This window comes from Prosopis cineraria, unplaced genomic scaffold (genome assembly GCF_029017545.1).
Source record: "Prosopis cineraria cultivar Desert tree isolate PC_DT_omini unplaced genomic scaffold, ASM2901754v1 PC8, whole genome shotgun sequence".
NCBI lineage: Eukaryota > Viridiplantae > Streptophyta > Magnoliopsida > Fabales > Fabaceae > Prosopis > Prosopis cineraria.
In genome coordinates, this window is record NW_026555339.1 from 34,842,092 (window position 1) to 34,857,635 (window position 15,544).

At 32.1% G+C, this 15,544-nt stretch overlaps 1 long non-coding RNA gene across 1 annotated transcript; it reads left to right on the plus strand.

Annotated features, from left to right (window-relative positions):
• Nucleotides 1–7,552: 7,552 nt before the first annotated feature.
• Nucleotides 7,553–8,634, plus strand: LOC129317672 (uncharacterized). Its single transcript, XR_008595018.1, has 3 exons — nt 7,553–7,701; nt 8,331–8,426; nt 8,499–8,634. It is a non-coding gene; the product is annotated as an uncharacterized LOC129317672 (long non-coding RNA).
• Nucleotides 8,635–15,544: the final 6,910 nt, after the last annotated feature.

The following is a 15,544-nucleotide window of genomic DNA, read 5'->3' on the forward strand; positions in this document are numbered from 1 at the left end:
TTTTTTTTTTTTTTGGGCCTTCGTGTAGTTTATCTGTTTATCATCATATTGAATTAGTCATTTTATTTCCTTTCAATTTATTTAAAATAAGTTACTAACAAAAGATTTGTCTAGTTGGTAAGACTTTAGTATATAAATAATCATAAAGTGGTAAGATCAAATCACATTATTGATGTGAAGACTTTGTTAGTAGACAATGTGAAAGTACATCTGTAAGCACTCATTGAACTTGAAGGCATGTGTTTTTTGGGCAAGTCTCTAGGATCCAACTTACTAAAACTTTAATGTATTAAGAAAATTATTTAAAATTAGTTTGCTTCTCCTCAATTACAATTTTTTTAAACATCCTCAACTATAAAATTAAGTACAAAATACAAAGAAGCAGGATTATATTTTTAATATCTATAGTTCTATTAAATTTTAACTGGCTGTATTGTTTTTAGCTGTTGGCTGACTTTGTTTCATTTTGTGTATTTATATAGCTTTCCATTGAAAAAAACCATAAATAAATAACCATAATGTATTTATGGTAAACATTAGGGGCATTGTTGGCTTGGTTTTTACTATAAATACTTAACGTTTATCTTTATTTAAAAATATCTGTCAAGTTTTGCTTGCAAAACTAACTAAAAGACAAATCTAAAAACACATAATTAACAATTAATAATTATTTTTAAATAACCATCGAGTAATACTCCAAATACTTAATGATTTTTAACCATGGAGTAAAGGTGCCTATAATATATGACACCCCTTATTTGATGGTTAAAAATTATCAAATATTAGCAAAAATAATTGTCTAGTATAGGAGTTTTTTGTGATAGTGTTAAGTTGAATATATTTTTGCTAACAAAAATTAATTGAATCTTTTACAGTTTTATAAAAATAAAATGTTGATAAAGTTCAAATGTTCCCATTTCATTTTTACAGCAATCATGGAAGATAATCATACGCATTTACTGCAAAGACGAGATAAATTAAAGAAGCTTAACCTGCGTATTGTTTCATTTTAACATCCAATAAAACTCCACCGATAGGAAGGCACCTTCCAAAATAAGAAAGAAAGGAAAACAGAGAATCTAGAGCATTCCCACCATGCATCTAGTGTTGCTATTGCTCGGGAAACCAGATTCTAGTCCTCTCTCACTACTACAGAATATATCTTTAGGAGCGGGTATTTAGGAGCGCTTTTTAAATAAGCGCTCTAAAATGTGAATGCGAAATTTATCAGAGCGCTTTTCTAAATAAACGCTCTTGTATGTCAGACTTCTTAATAAGATAACGCTTCTAATTAATATATATAAAATATTATAAAAAATTTAAAAATACCTTCAGAAGCGCTCGTACTAAAGCGCTCCGGAAGAGCTAGCTCTAACGAGCGCTCCAAAAGAGTACTCTTCCGGAGAGTCTTTCCATCTTTACTTATTGTCTGTCAGTTTTCTTTTCTTCATTCAATTTCTTTCAAACCTCTCTCTCTTTTGTTGCCGCTAGTTCCTTTTCTGTGTCGCGCATCTCTCTCTGTTTCTGTGCCGCATTGCCGTTTGCCTCTGCGTCACTGTCGCCATCCATCTCCTGCATCGCCGTCGCAGTTTGTCTCTTGCGTCACCGCCGCCATCGCCATCCGGTCTCACTGTCGTCGTACCATCCATCTGTTCTGCTGTTTGCTATCTGCTGTTCCAGATTTGCATCTCTGTTCCAGATCTGTATTGCTATTGCAGATCTGTGCTGCTGCAGTACACCAGAGGAAGAGACGCCATGAAGACCTTCGTTGCCGCCGTGCGTTGCTGCTGTACAGTGGAGGAATCGATGTCACTACTGCCGTGAATACTGCCATTTTCTGCCATGAAGACTACACTTTAAAGGTATTTTTTTAATAATTAATTTATATATATTTGAGAATAAATTTTAAATATTTTTTCTTAATAATCAATATTATAGATAATATATGAATTGAAGTTATTTATATTAAAATTATGGAGTATTTGTAGTTGATAATTTAGATTAAAGTTGAGGAAACTACTTGAACATTTTTATTTTATTTATGAAATATACTTTTAAGGGAAATTATTATTATTAATTAAATTACAATTGATTGACAGAATTTAGATGCATTATGCTACTAAATTTTTATTTGGATGAATTAATTTTTTTAGTTTAAATATATTGTGTTGTGAAATTTGATTGTTTAATCATTTAAGACGTTGTTCTTTTAAGGAAGATGCTGTTGAATTTTTTTGATAGAAATCTAAGTCTTTTGTTTATTAAATTTTGGTAATCATATTAGTGATATGGATCGTAAGTGGATGTTGGCTAATCGACTATCTAGAGAATATTGGGATGGTGTGGATGAATTTATTGAATTTGCATTTTGTCGTGATCAAGACCCCCGTGAAGTTATATGTCCTTGTTTGAAATGTTGCTATGAAAAAAGAGTAAAGCCAATAAAATTGAAAGATCATTTAATATGTAATGGGATTGATCCAACTTATACTTGTTGGACCATGCATGGGGAGACAAGGAATAATTTCAAGTGATTGGAGGGATAGTGCGAGCTACTCAACATTTGATCATGATAGTGGGATATATGATGTTGACCGTCTTGATGAAATAATTGATGTGATTGAAGAGGATCTTAGTGACTGTCTTGAGATGTTTGAGAGATTGAAGAGTGATATTGATGAACCATTATACCCCGGTTGTAAAAAATTCACAAAACTATCAGTTATTTTGAAACTATACAACCTAAAAGCAGCGAATGGATGGAGTGATAAGAGTTTCACAAATTTGCTTGAACTCTTATATGAAATGTTGCCTGAGTACAACGAGCTTCCACTTAATACTTATGAAGCTAAAAAAGTACTTTGTTGTATTGGGAAGAGCTATGAGAAGATACATGCATGTCTAAATGATTGTGTCCTCTTTCAAAAAGAGTATTCAACCTTAGATAAGTGTCTAAAATGTGATGCATCATGGTACAAAAGAAATGGATGTAGCCCAGCAAAGGCATTGTGGTATTTTCCAATCATACCAAGATTTAGATGTCTATACAGCATTGCAGAAGATGCTAAACACTTACCATAGCATGCTTATGAGAGAATTAAGGATGGCAACCTACGACACCCTACAAATTCTCCTCAATAGAAAAAGTTTGATCTTATATACCCTGAGTTTGGGGTTGAAGATAAAAACTTACGCCTTGCACTAGCCACTGACAAAATGAACCCACATGGCATGCAAAGTAGTACTCATAGTACATGACCGGTTATTTTGATGATCTATAACCTTGCTCCAGCATTATGCATGAAGCGCAAATTTATGATGCTGTCATTATTGATTTCTGGACCTCGACAACCAGAAAATGATATAGATGTGTACTTAGCTCCTTTGATTGAAGATTTGAAGATTTTGTGGGAGACAGGTGTGGAAGTTTATGATGGGTATAGAGAAGAACATTTCATCCTGCGAGTAATGTTGTTTGGCACCATAAATGACTTTCCTGCCTATGACAATTTATTAGGATACCGTATCAAAGGACGAGATGCATGTCCAGTATGTGAGGAGCACACTTGTTCAGTGTTGTTGGAACATTGTAGGAAGAATGTCTTCATTGGTCATCGACGATTTTTGCCGCAAACACATCATTACCGATGACTGAAGAAGGCCTTTAATGGCCACCCAGAGAAGGGTAGAGTTCCTATGCCATTAACTGGTGAGCAGCTCTTTATAAAGGTCAAAGATTTAAATATTGAATTTGGAAAACCATTTGCAAGTAAGATTGTTAAGAATGGTTGGAAAAAGAAGTCCATATTCTTTAAGCTACCATACTGAAAGACCCTAGATGTTAGGCATTTCCTAGATGCAATACACATCAAAAAGAATGTCTGCAATAGTCTTGTTGGCACATTACTCCACATTTTAGGAAAGAGCAAAGACGGTATTAATGCAAGGATGGATTTGATTAGTATAGGGTTAAGAGAAGAGTTGGCACCAAAGAGGAAGGGAAAACGTACTTTTTTACCTCTAGCAGCTCACACCTTGTCTAGAAAGGAAAAATTAGCTTTTTGTGAATTCTTGCATGAAGTTAAAGTACCAGAAGGATATTCTTCAAATGTAAGTAGCCTCGTATCTATGAAAGACCTCAAACTAGTAGGTCTCAAGACTCATGATTGTCATGTCATCATAGAAAATTTATTGCCGGTTGGTATATGATCCATTTTGCCAAAGAAGGTACGAGCCACGATTACTAGATTTTGTTTCTTCTTTAAGGCAATTTGTAGCAAGGTGATTGACCTAGAAAAATTGCCAAAGCTAGAACATGAAATAGCCAAGATTTTAAGTGAGCTGGAAATGTATTTTCTGCCTTCGTTCTTCGACATCATGGTTCATTTATCATTTCACTTAGTTAGAGAGATAAAGCTATGTGGCCCTGCTTATTTGAGATGATGTACCCAGTATAGTGTCACTTGAAAGTATTAAAAAGATATGTAAAAAATCGAAGTCAGCCCGAGGGGTGTATTGTTGAAAGGTATATCATGGAAGAAGCAGTTAAATTATGCACTGGATATCTCTCTAATGTGGATGCCATTGGGTTGCCAAAGTACACAAAAGACACCACAGGTGAACAGGGTAGAATCATTGGGAAGAAACTCATTAGCATAGATAAGACACAATGGGAGCAAGTTCACTTGTATGTTTTACACAACAATGAGGAAGTTCAACCATATATCAATGAACACAAGGCAATAGTTAAAAGTCAGAATGAAGGTAAAAATGAAATATGGCTAGCCATATATCACAATTGGCACTTTATATATTGGTTTAGAACTCGCATCTCTGAGGAGTCTCACCCATCAGAAAGGTTGAGGTTTTTGGCTAGGGGTCCCAGATTTGAAGTATTTTCTTATACAGGTTATGTAATTAATGACTTTACATTTTATATGAAAAGCCAAGATGCTCGGAGCACTATGCAAAATAGTGGTGTAACGCTTAAAGCTCAATCAATGCATGTCTCTAGTTTTAAAGACAAGAACCCAATCTATGCAATGATGTCATATTTTGGAATTATAGAGCACATTTGGGAATTGAATTATATCAAGTTTCACGAACTTGTCTTTTGTTGCACGTGGGTTGACAATAAAAACGGCTTTCGAATTGATGAGTTAGGTTTTATTCAAGTAGATCTTAATAAGGTGGCTCATAAAGATGAACCATTCATTTTGGCATTACAAGCTCGACAAGTGTTTTATGTGTCAGATCCAGCGCATAAAAATTAGTCGATTGTTCTTTTAACAAATAAAATAGTGGGTAATGAGGAGGATGAAGATTTCAATGTTGAGGATAACCCTTTTATGAGAATATCGTGGACATTTGATGTTTCAACTAGGGATCATGCCTTCTATATTAGAGAAGATCACGCGGAAGGGATTTGGATTGATAAGGGATATGTAGAACACACAAAAGAAAAAAAAAGAAAAAATAAATTTTAACACTTGTAAGTTCTTTATTTAAATTTCCTTTTAATTGTTAAAAATTTACTTTTTTCCTTTCAGGTATATGGCTACCCTACTTGAGAACAGTGGTGATGCTCCACCCACTAAAGAAGAAGCATTCAATGAGGTTAAACGGGGTAAAACTATTATGAAAGCAGTAATACGGGCTCGAGCAGCTGGTCATAAATTACCAGTAAATTGAAATGATAGGGGCCAATTAGTTAAGTCTCCTCAGTTGGCCAGTTACATAGGGGTCTTAGCTCGTCATTATGTTCCCTGTTGCATTATAGACTGGAGAAAGAAAAATGACCCACAACTTGAAGAAGCAAAAAATAATATATGGGAAGATTTGTGTATATCTTTTGACTTGGATGAGAGTCATAGGCATTATATCATGAGAAAAGCAGCATATGCTCATAGAAAGTTTCAAGCTACCCTTACAACATATCATCTAAAAGATGCAAATGAAGAATTCAATCCTCATCCTCCTAAAATGTATCCAGAGATCCAGCAAGAGCATTGGGATAAATTTATTAAAATGCACCAACAGCCTGAATTTCAACAGATCAGCCAGGTCAATCGCTCTAGAGCCGTAAGTACTCCTTTTCAATATAGAGCAGAGCTATTCAGATATTGAACATGATTTAGTAAGTTTCAATTAATATCGTCTGTTGATATTACTTATATATATAAGGAAATGTTTTTTAATTATTCTAATATCTTCTTTAAATAAAGAGAAGAAGTTGGACCTAATGCTCCAATTTCTCGAGCTCTTGTTTGGAAGACTGCTCGAGAAGATAAAGAAGGCAAATTACCTGATGAACGCACTCGAAAAGTCTGGGAGGATTGTGTGAGTATTAATATTTTAGTGTATTACTTTATTTACATTATTTACTTAATAATTAGTTTACAATTTATTCAACAGGAAGCATTATCATAATCAATATCACAAGATGATGTAGGAGAGCATGTGGATGTCCTTGGTAGGGCATTAGGAGCTCCAGAGGTCTCTGGTTGTGTTAGAGGAGTCGGATTTGGCATTTCTCAGGGCACCTACTTTGGACGTCGGTCCAAAATTTTTGCTGAAGATGATTTTAATGCAAGGATGGCAAAAATGGAGGCGAGAATGGAAAAAAAATTCAAGCTCAAATGGAAAAGAGATTTGAGCAAATGATTGGAGTTATAAATGTGCCACAAGGTAGCCCCAATGATAAAGATAGTTGCTCTTTCCATACTAAAGAAGACTTTCCTAAGGTTATAATTTTTCTTTCTATTATCTTCTCTTTATTCACAAATTATGTTTCACATTTTTTTAAAATATTATTTTTTAATTTTTAGGGCGAGTCTCAATGTCAATTATGGTTAGAATCACCACATTATCGTGTTGTGGCACTCGGATCTATGTATAATGACAATAGTGTTACTATACACTCTAGAGCATTGCCTGCTGATCACTTAAAGGTGACTATAACTATTCCAATAGAAAATGACGCTGAGTTACTAGTGCAAATAGAAGATGAGGATATATTCATGATTTTTGATGCCGTTAGAACTTATGTGGCTTGGCCTTCAAAGCTCATTAAGTTACAAGTATAATAATTGATAGTTCTTTAAAATCATTCATGTTTTCTTACGGCCTTACCAATCTATTTTACATCTTATAGTCCTCAAAATTTAAAGAAGTTGTAAAGAAGCCAATCAAAGCGAAAGGAAAGCCATTGAAAGGATCTACCTCTGTGACTAAGGCAGGGAAGACCAGCATAGAATCTACTTAGTTGAAATATCCTTATCAAAATGCATTTGAAGTAATTATGCGGACAATATTTAAAAATGAGATCCATGAAGTAGAATTTGAAAAGGAGATTTATGGTGAAATAACTAGCGAAAAATTAGCAAATGAAAATATTAACGAGATTCTAACCAAAGATTGGCTACAAACCACACAAATTAGTTTATACATCAGGTACTTTCTCAATTTTATTACTTATTGTGGTATTTATTTAATTTTAGTTGTGAATGATTCTATTTGTTTTCATTTTAGAGACTTATATCATACTTTTGTGGTGCCGGGCTCATTGATAACAAAATTTTCATTTATTAACCCGCACAACACTAGTACCTACAGTGTTGAGTACCATTCTCAAAAGATTACTGATGCATTCAAAGTCAAAGGCGAAAGAAACATGTTATTTTTAGCTCCTCACAATCCAGGGTAAATTGTTATTATTGTTTATTTTTAACTTTAGTTGATATTTTAGTTAATGAAATATTTTTTTTTTCAAGCAATATTAGGTGCTTATTTGTATCAATCCATTCGTCCTTGTGATTTATTATCTTGATTCATTAAGAGATAGTGACTTTAAGAACTACAAATCTATGAGGATATTATTTAATCAGTAAGTTTTTAGTTCTATATTCTTTATATATGTTTATTATAACAATTAATTTTTACTTGGTATGCTTAATAATTATATAATAGGGCTGTAGCACGTTATCGAGGAGGTGAAGGTCTCCCTACAAACACCTGAAGACTTGATCCTGTTGAGTTTTATTCATGAAAAAGAATAAAAGTTTGTATTATTTTCTTAATAAAATAAGTTGGTACATATCTAAATGATTATTTGATTGATATTTTATATTTGTTATTCTGAATATGTTATTCTGGATTGATGAAGAATTTTTAAAAAATTCTGGAACTTCCAAGTTATAGGGGAGACTCTGCCGGATTTTTGACAGCAAAGACTTGTATCATATATATAACTTCATCACTGAAGTATTTTAAATTAAGTTAGAATTTATTTCTACCATATTTTGATAATGATATCTTTTATTGTTTTATAGGTACCTATACAATTACAAGGTTGGGAGTATGGATACTATGTTATGAAGTTTATGAGAGAAGTAATCATACAACAAGAGTTGATCATTCCTGAAAATGTAAGTCAAAAGCTTTGAAATTAAGTTAATATAATGTTAATTACTTATATATTGCTTTTATATCTTATGTAGTATTTTGTTGGAGCAAGATATTCACATTTTACTATAGAACAAATAGAAGATTTAGTTGAAGAATGATCAGAACATATTATTGGCTGTTTGTGATAGGAAGTTAGATTTCAATGTTAAAAAAATAACAATAGTTTCATTTGTTAGGCTTGTTAGAAATTAAACTAGGTTAGTTAGAAAATTGAAATTGTTGTATCAGTTTCAAATTTTTTTTTGTATATAAATTTTTATGTTGATATTATTTTTAAATTAATTTTTAATATTATGATTTGCCATTGTTAAAGATATTTAAAAGGGGAAATTTGAAAATTTTGATTTAAAAAAAATAAATATAATATACAGGAGCGGTCATTTGAATAGCGCTCCTATAAATTAACTTAAAGAGCGCTCCAGTAAGTTGTCAGCATACGGGAGCGCTCCTATAAAGAGCGTTCTTGTATAGGGGCATACAGGAGTGCTCTTCTAAAGAGCGCTCCGGTAAGGTGTCAACATACGGGAGCGCTCCTATAGAGAGCGCTTCTGTAAGCATCATACAGGAACGCCCTTATATAGAGCGCTCTCATATATGACGTGTACTCTTAGAAACCGGAGCACTCTTACGGGAGCACTTTTCTAAAAGCGCTCCTGTATAGCGTACATATAGAAGCGCTTTTTTTAAGCGCTCTTGTACATTTTGGAGCTTTTGATATGGGAGCGCTTCAAAAGGGCTCCCTAAGGTAAAAAAAAAGCGCTCTTGTAAGCTTATTTTGTAGTAGTGTCTGTACACCAGCACCATAAAAGTTGATCATAATTTACCAAGCCAATAATCACAATGAGAAGCACCAGAAAGGACGTGAATTTGATTGCAACTTATGTTTCTTCATCTCTGCCCATGGAATTTCTTCTTGAAAAAATTTATACTCCATTGGGTAACAGAAAGGTGCAAGCAGCATATGATGTGCAAAATTCACGTTGAAGATTCCTAAGGGGAAAGCACTTTAATTTATTCAATGTCCTCCCTTAGCTCCTCTCTCGACATGAATGTGTGGTGAAGGTGAACTGTATGTTGGGAATTCTACATGCACGCAAATGTTTGATATAAGCCATTGTACATGTTCTTTTCTTTCTTAGTAGTGTGAACACTATATTTTATCCGAGCATTTTTTAAATTTAATAAAAATAATAATGAATTTAACCAAAAAAATATAAAAATACAAAAATAAAATTTAATCCTTTTTAGGATTATATTTTCAAAAAAAATAAATTTTTAATTAATAGGGTTTAATTTTATTTTAACTTATATAATAATTTATTGGTTAAGATTTTATTTCTTTTAGTTCATTAAAATAGCAAAAAAAAATATAAAAATACAAAATGAAATTTAATCCTTTTTAGTATTATATTTAAAAAATAAAAAATAATCTAACAAAAAAAAAGTATTATTGCTTCATGCAAAATCAAGTTTTCCTCTCTTAATCTGATTTCCAAAATTTATGATTAACATAATATGAAAAATGAAAAAGAAAGCATTAAAAAAATAGGGAGAGGCATTAAACATTAACAAAAGAAAAAAAGAAGAAGAAAAGGGCATTAAAATTTATATATATATATATATATATATATATTTGGGCGGATGAAATGCTGAAAGGATTAGCAATTTCACCCAACCCTTAGGTTGCTTTTGGGCTAAACACAGAAGGATATACACGTGAGGCAGAGCACACACACGTGACATAGAGCAGAACACACACACAGTAGACACAGACGGCACACAGCAGAAGAAGAGCAGACACTAAGGTGAAATAGAGAACACAGAGACGCACGGGCGAAAAAAAGAAAGAGGCAGAGCAGAGTAGACACACGATTGCAGAGCACGCAAGCTACTTTCACACACAAATAGGTCTATGATCTTTTGATCTCTCATGCAAAGATTTGGAGAGGGGATTTAATATTTAGGGATTCTTTCTGGAGGACAAGGATAGAGACAAAAAAAAGAAGAGAGACAAAGAGGAAGAGGTCACCGGCAGAGATGGAGAGAGGATGAAAAAAAATAGAGGTGAGAGCTTAAGGAATTTCTGGAAGGGAGATCAAATCTGGGATTGAGAGTGATTTTCTAGATCTGAGCTCGAGAGAATGAATGAGGAATAAGGATAGAGAATGCTGAACGATTGAGGATTCGAAGGGAGAAGCGAAGAATGACTAAGAGCCAGAGAAGAGTCATAGAGCACTCAGAGGGAAGAAGTGAGCAGCTGAGAATTCAAAGAAGGCAGAACTGCGCACAAAATAAAGAGAAAAGAAGAAAACCAATAAAAGTGAGGAAGGGCTTAGTTTTAAATGAAAAGCCAAATGACCTGGTTGCATCTTGATCTCGCATGTATTTCTTGTCGCAAGTATAAGTTTATCAACTAATGCTATGATTTATGACCTTTATATGAGATTCATAAATTCGAAAGCATGGTGATCTAAAACTATTCTAAAGGATGCTTGTATGATGTTTATAGCACAGCTAGCCTCTATTAATTCTTGTTCTTAATCTCTAAGTAAGTATGATGTTAAGCATGCAAGGATTGGCTTAATTTTGGGGCTGAGAAGCTTGATCATAGTAATGTTGTTAGAATGTTGAAAATAATCCTAACTGTCATTAAAGAATTTTCGAGCAGGATCTTAACGAAGATGACATATTTTGCTTAAAGATTTAGTAGTATGGATGAAATCTGGTTTAGTTTTGTATATGCATATACTGAATGAGTGCTTGTTCTAGCTGGATAATCTGTGCACGTTTAAAGCCATTTAAAGGTTTGCAGATGGGTTTGCAATCTATGATGCCTTTTTTGTTAAATTTTAATCCTTTCTCAAAAATCTGATTTCATGATCTCATTGCTTGTATTATGAGAACTATCCAAATTTAGGTGTTTGATGATATATTAGTATGCTCTTTAGTCTGAAGGTTGTAGGTAAAGGCTGTGGTTTGAATTATTGTTTTTCTTTCTTTCTCTCTGTTTTTTTTTTTGAGATCTTATGGCCTGAACAATCTCCCATCAATCATATTAATCATGAAGCTTGCTTAATAGCTGTGAAGATTTGCTAAACTCTACACTTTATGTTGTATGTGTTAATAGTTTATTTGTAAAGAGAATTGGCACAGTAGGTTTGTTATGGTTCGTACTATAAGATATCCAACGTGTCTAATTTGAATACATTTAGTTTTGCATGGTTGATTCTCAAGTTGCCTTTCAATCTTTTTAATTACTATGTTTTAGAAAAAGATAACGTGCGGTAGCATGGTTTGATCCTTATATCAATCTTTGTTCATTTGTGGTAGTTTATTTATGCGCACCGGTACTCATGGCTGAAAACATATATATACATCATGATGCTTTCTATTTCCATATGTTGTAATGATTTCCTTATAAGAGGCTAAAGTATAAAAAGGAAAAAAAAAAAGAGATATATCTATGGTTTATTTGTTCTGTGGGATATCAAGAATCTACGCAAGCATTTAAATTTAAAATGATTCTATATCGTGAAAATTAATAAGATTTTGCATGTATGAGAATTAATTTTATATATGATAATAGGGGTTCCAATAGCCTATCATTAAAATTAACTTTTTTATAATAAATTAATAATTTATTTAAATCTCATGTGAGATTTCAAGAATCTTCGTATAGATTTAAATTAATCACATCATAATGTGGGACAATAAGTCTTCATAGATGTTGCGATTCTCAATTTCTATAATAAATAATAAATAAAATATGAGATTTCTAACTCTTTACCTTTTTTTATTCCAAAAGAAATTTGAAATTGAGAAAACAATTAAATTATTTTTTGTAATTTAAAACACACATATCAAAAATCTCAAAAATTATTTTATTTGCAAAGTGATGAATTATTTTAATCTAGACTAATTATTATTTTTTTATTTCTCATAAAAAATAAACTATATCTTAATGGTCATTAATTTATTTGTTTTAAATTTTTGCCATGAGTGACAATAATTCTCTGTAGGCACATCAAATAAATAAAAAATATTTCAAAATTACCTTTTTTTTAATGGTGATAAAGTGAATCTCTAAGATAAGAGAAAGTATAATAACAAACATATTCTTTTCAGTTAAAAAAAACAACGAACATATTTTTAAAGTATAAAAGGGGAGTAAGAAAGTAAAACTAAATTATCTTTGCAAATTAAAATGCACCAACTCACATTTTAGAAAAATTTTTTGTTTGCAATTCATAAATTATTTAACTTTCTCTTTTCATAAAAATCATAAAGAAAACTATTGATACTAATTTCAATCCTGAACTATGTGGACTTTGATCCCCATCATAGGGTATATAGGCCTCAAAGTACAATTATAAGTCAAGTTCTTCCTTGTAAATAAATAAATATTTCTCATTTAATTATTATCATTTTTTATGCCAAAATGTGAATAAGAAAGGGATAATTAAAATAGCTTTAAAACTATATTAATTTTGTGTAATAAACTTTAGATAACCGTTCTCACAAACAGATGTTGTGGGGTGCCTAACATTTTTCCCATGCTCAATTGACTCCCGAACCTATTTTCTATTTTCACATATCATCCTTATTCTCTTTTAAACGGTTTTTCAAGATTTTCCTCAAATTTTGGTGGCGACTCCCATTCTTCAGTCTTCTTTCCGAAGGCCGGAACCTCCTTTCTTAGGTGCCGTCCACATCACATTTTCAGATGCGACAAGTAAGATTACATAAGGGAGCTCATTCTTTTCCTAACATAATAGATATGGAATTCCCACAAATATCCCATCACAGTGATTCAAGGGTCCATCCAAAAACATACAACGAAAACTAGTCATTGGCTCAAGTTAAATATACAATAATCACTTTCATGTAAAACTTAATATATAAAAATCCATTAGGGTCCAAACAAAATTTTCCAAACATTTAAATTCACAACACACAACCCAAAGCCAATAAATCAGGGTGAACAACTTCACCACAAAATCTGCATGCCAGACAACATAAATTACTCCTTACATCAACCACATATGATTAAAAATCTCAGTTAAGTTATAGCATCAACCCAATATACATAAATAAATATATGTATGTATGCATATATAAATTTAAAAAATCTCATTTCATCATCAAAACATAGTTTTAATATTTTAAGTTAAATCAAGATTAGACCATGAGTGTTAGACACAAATCTCATGGTTATAATTAAATAAATTTGTCAAAAGTCAAAAGTCAACATGCTCTAATTAAACAAAATGAGTCCTAAATTAGCAAATATATATTAAATAATAAAAGGAGGCATAACAGGATAAACTGGTGTCTCATACACCAAGTCTAAGTCTCAAGTGCTTCTCTAACTAGATCCGCTCCCTTAAAATATAATAACAATGAGGAATGAGATGCAAAAGTTCCCATAACTAAAACCATTATAACATAATGCATGCCATACAATTAATTATGTGATTGTTAAATGGGGTAGGCAAAACAAATTCCAAACAATTATTCCAAACAAATCTGAACAGACCAAACAAAGATGCAAACAGACCATGCTTGACACCTAACTCACCTAGCTAAAGGTAAGTTAGTTCAAGTTACAAAGTACCACTCATGGATCATATGAAAGCATACTACGTGATGTAGTTTATTTTTGAGTAATAAGTTTCCAAAATAATCTCTCACAACCAAACAATTTATGCATATATGATTTCCAAACAGTCATAAATTCCAAACAATTTTACATACTTCTAAAGATGAAATTTTCATACCAAGCAAATGTATGTGTGTGTGTGTTTTTTTTTTTTTTTATCTCACTGACAATACAAGTTTCCAAACAATAGTTATACATTTTTAAAGCATATATTTCCAAACAATATTTAATTTCAATAAAAAACACATGACCAATCACACAACACATATTACAATATAGTAGTAAATGTTACCTTTGTTCTTAGCAATTAATTAAACTTTCTCATATGTGTGGCTCTTCACCACAATGATTCACTAATATTATAATATACATACATGACAATGCCAAATATATTTGGTACTTGTGATTAAACACTAATCCTAAAGTTAGATTAATTAATCTCGCTAACCCAACACATTTTCATACACTTTAAATCTTAAAACTTAATCATCCATATTGTTAACTTACTTTTAATGTACTCATTTAATCTTTCATTAACATAATTAACCTCTTGAAAGCCTTAGTTTTGCACTTAATACAACAAGTCTTTATCCTACTACGTGGAGTCGACTACATGGATTGTAAGATACCATTGTACTTTATCATTTACCAAGCCTTTAGAAATATTATTAATTAAGAGATCATGTTCAACAACTTCCAAGAGTGTTCTCCTGGGCCCCTACCTCTCTTAACAGGGCTTAAAGTTATATGTTTCACTCTTCTTACTGGTGCTTCTCACAGTTTTCTTTGTACATACCCAAACTATCTCAAACAATTTTCTATCATTTTTCCCCAATAGGTGCTACCGTCACTTTTTCACATACATGCTCATTTCGAACTTTATCTTTACGTGTATGTCTGCACATCCATCATAACATTCTCATATCTGCTACTCCAACTTTATGTTCTTAATGTCCCGTTAGAGCCTAGCATTTAGTACTATATGACATAGCTGGTCTGGTAGCAGCATGATAAAACTTTCCTTTAAGTTTATTAGGTACCTTATGGTCGTAAATAACTGCTTTAGCTTTTCTGCAATCAAAAGCTTTAAAATGAGCTTCACTCATAGCTCTCTTAGTTTGCTTCTTAGCCATACGGTACCTTGCTCAATTTTTCTCATTGTTACACAAATGTATGGCTTCAAAACAATTCTTCTTATATTTGATTTTGTCCTGAACACTATTATTCCACAACCAAGACTCCTTATCTCTCGGACAAAAACCTTTTAATTCTTCCAAAACTACTTTTGTAACCTCCCTTATCTTTTTAGTTATATCCTCCTATAAGATGTTAGCATTATCTTGAGATTCTCAAATTCATTTATCTAAAAGATTCCACTTGAAAAATATTTTACTTCTCACCTAACTGCCACCACTTAAT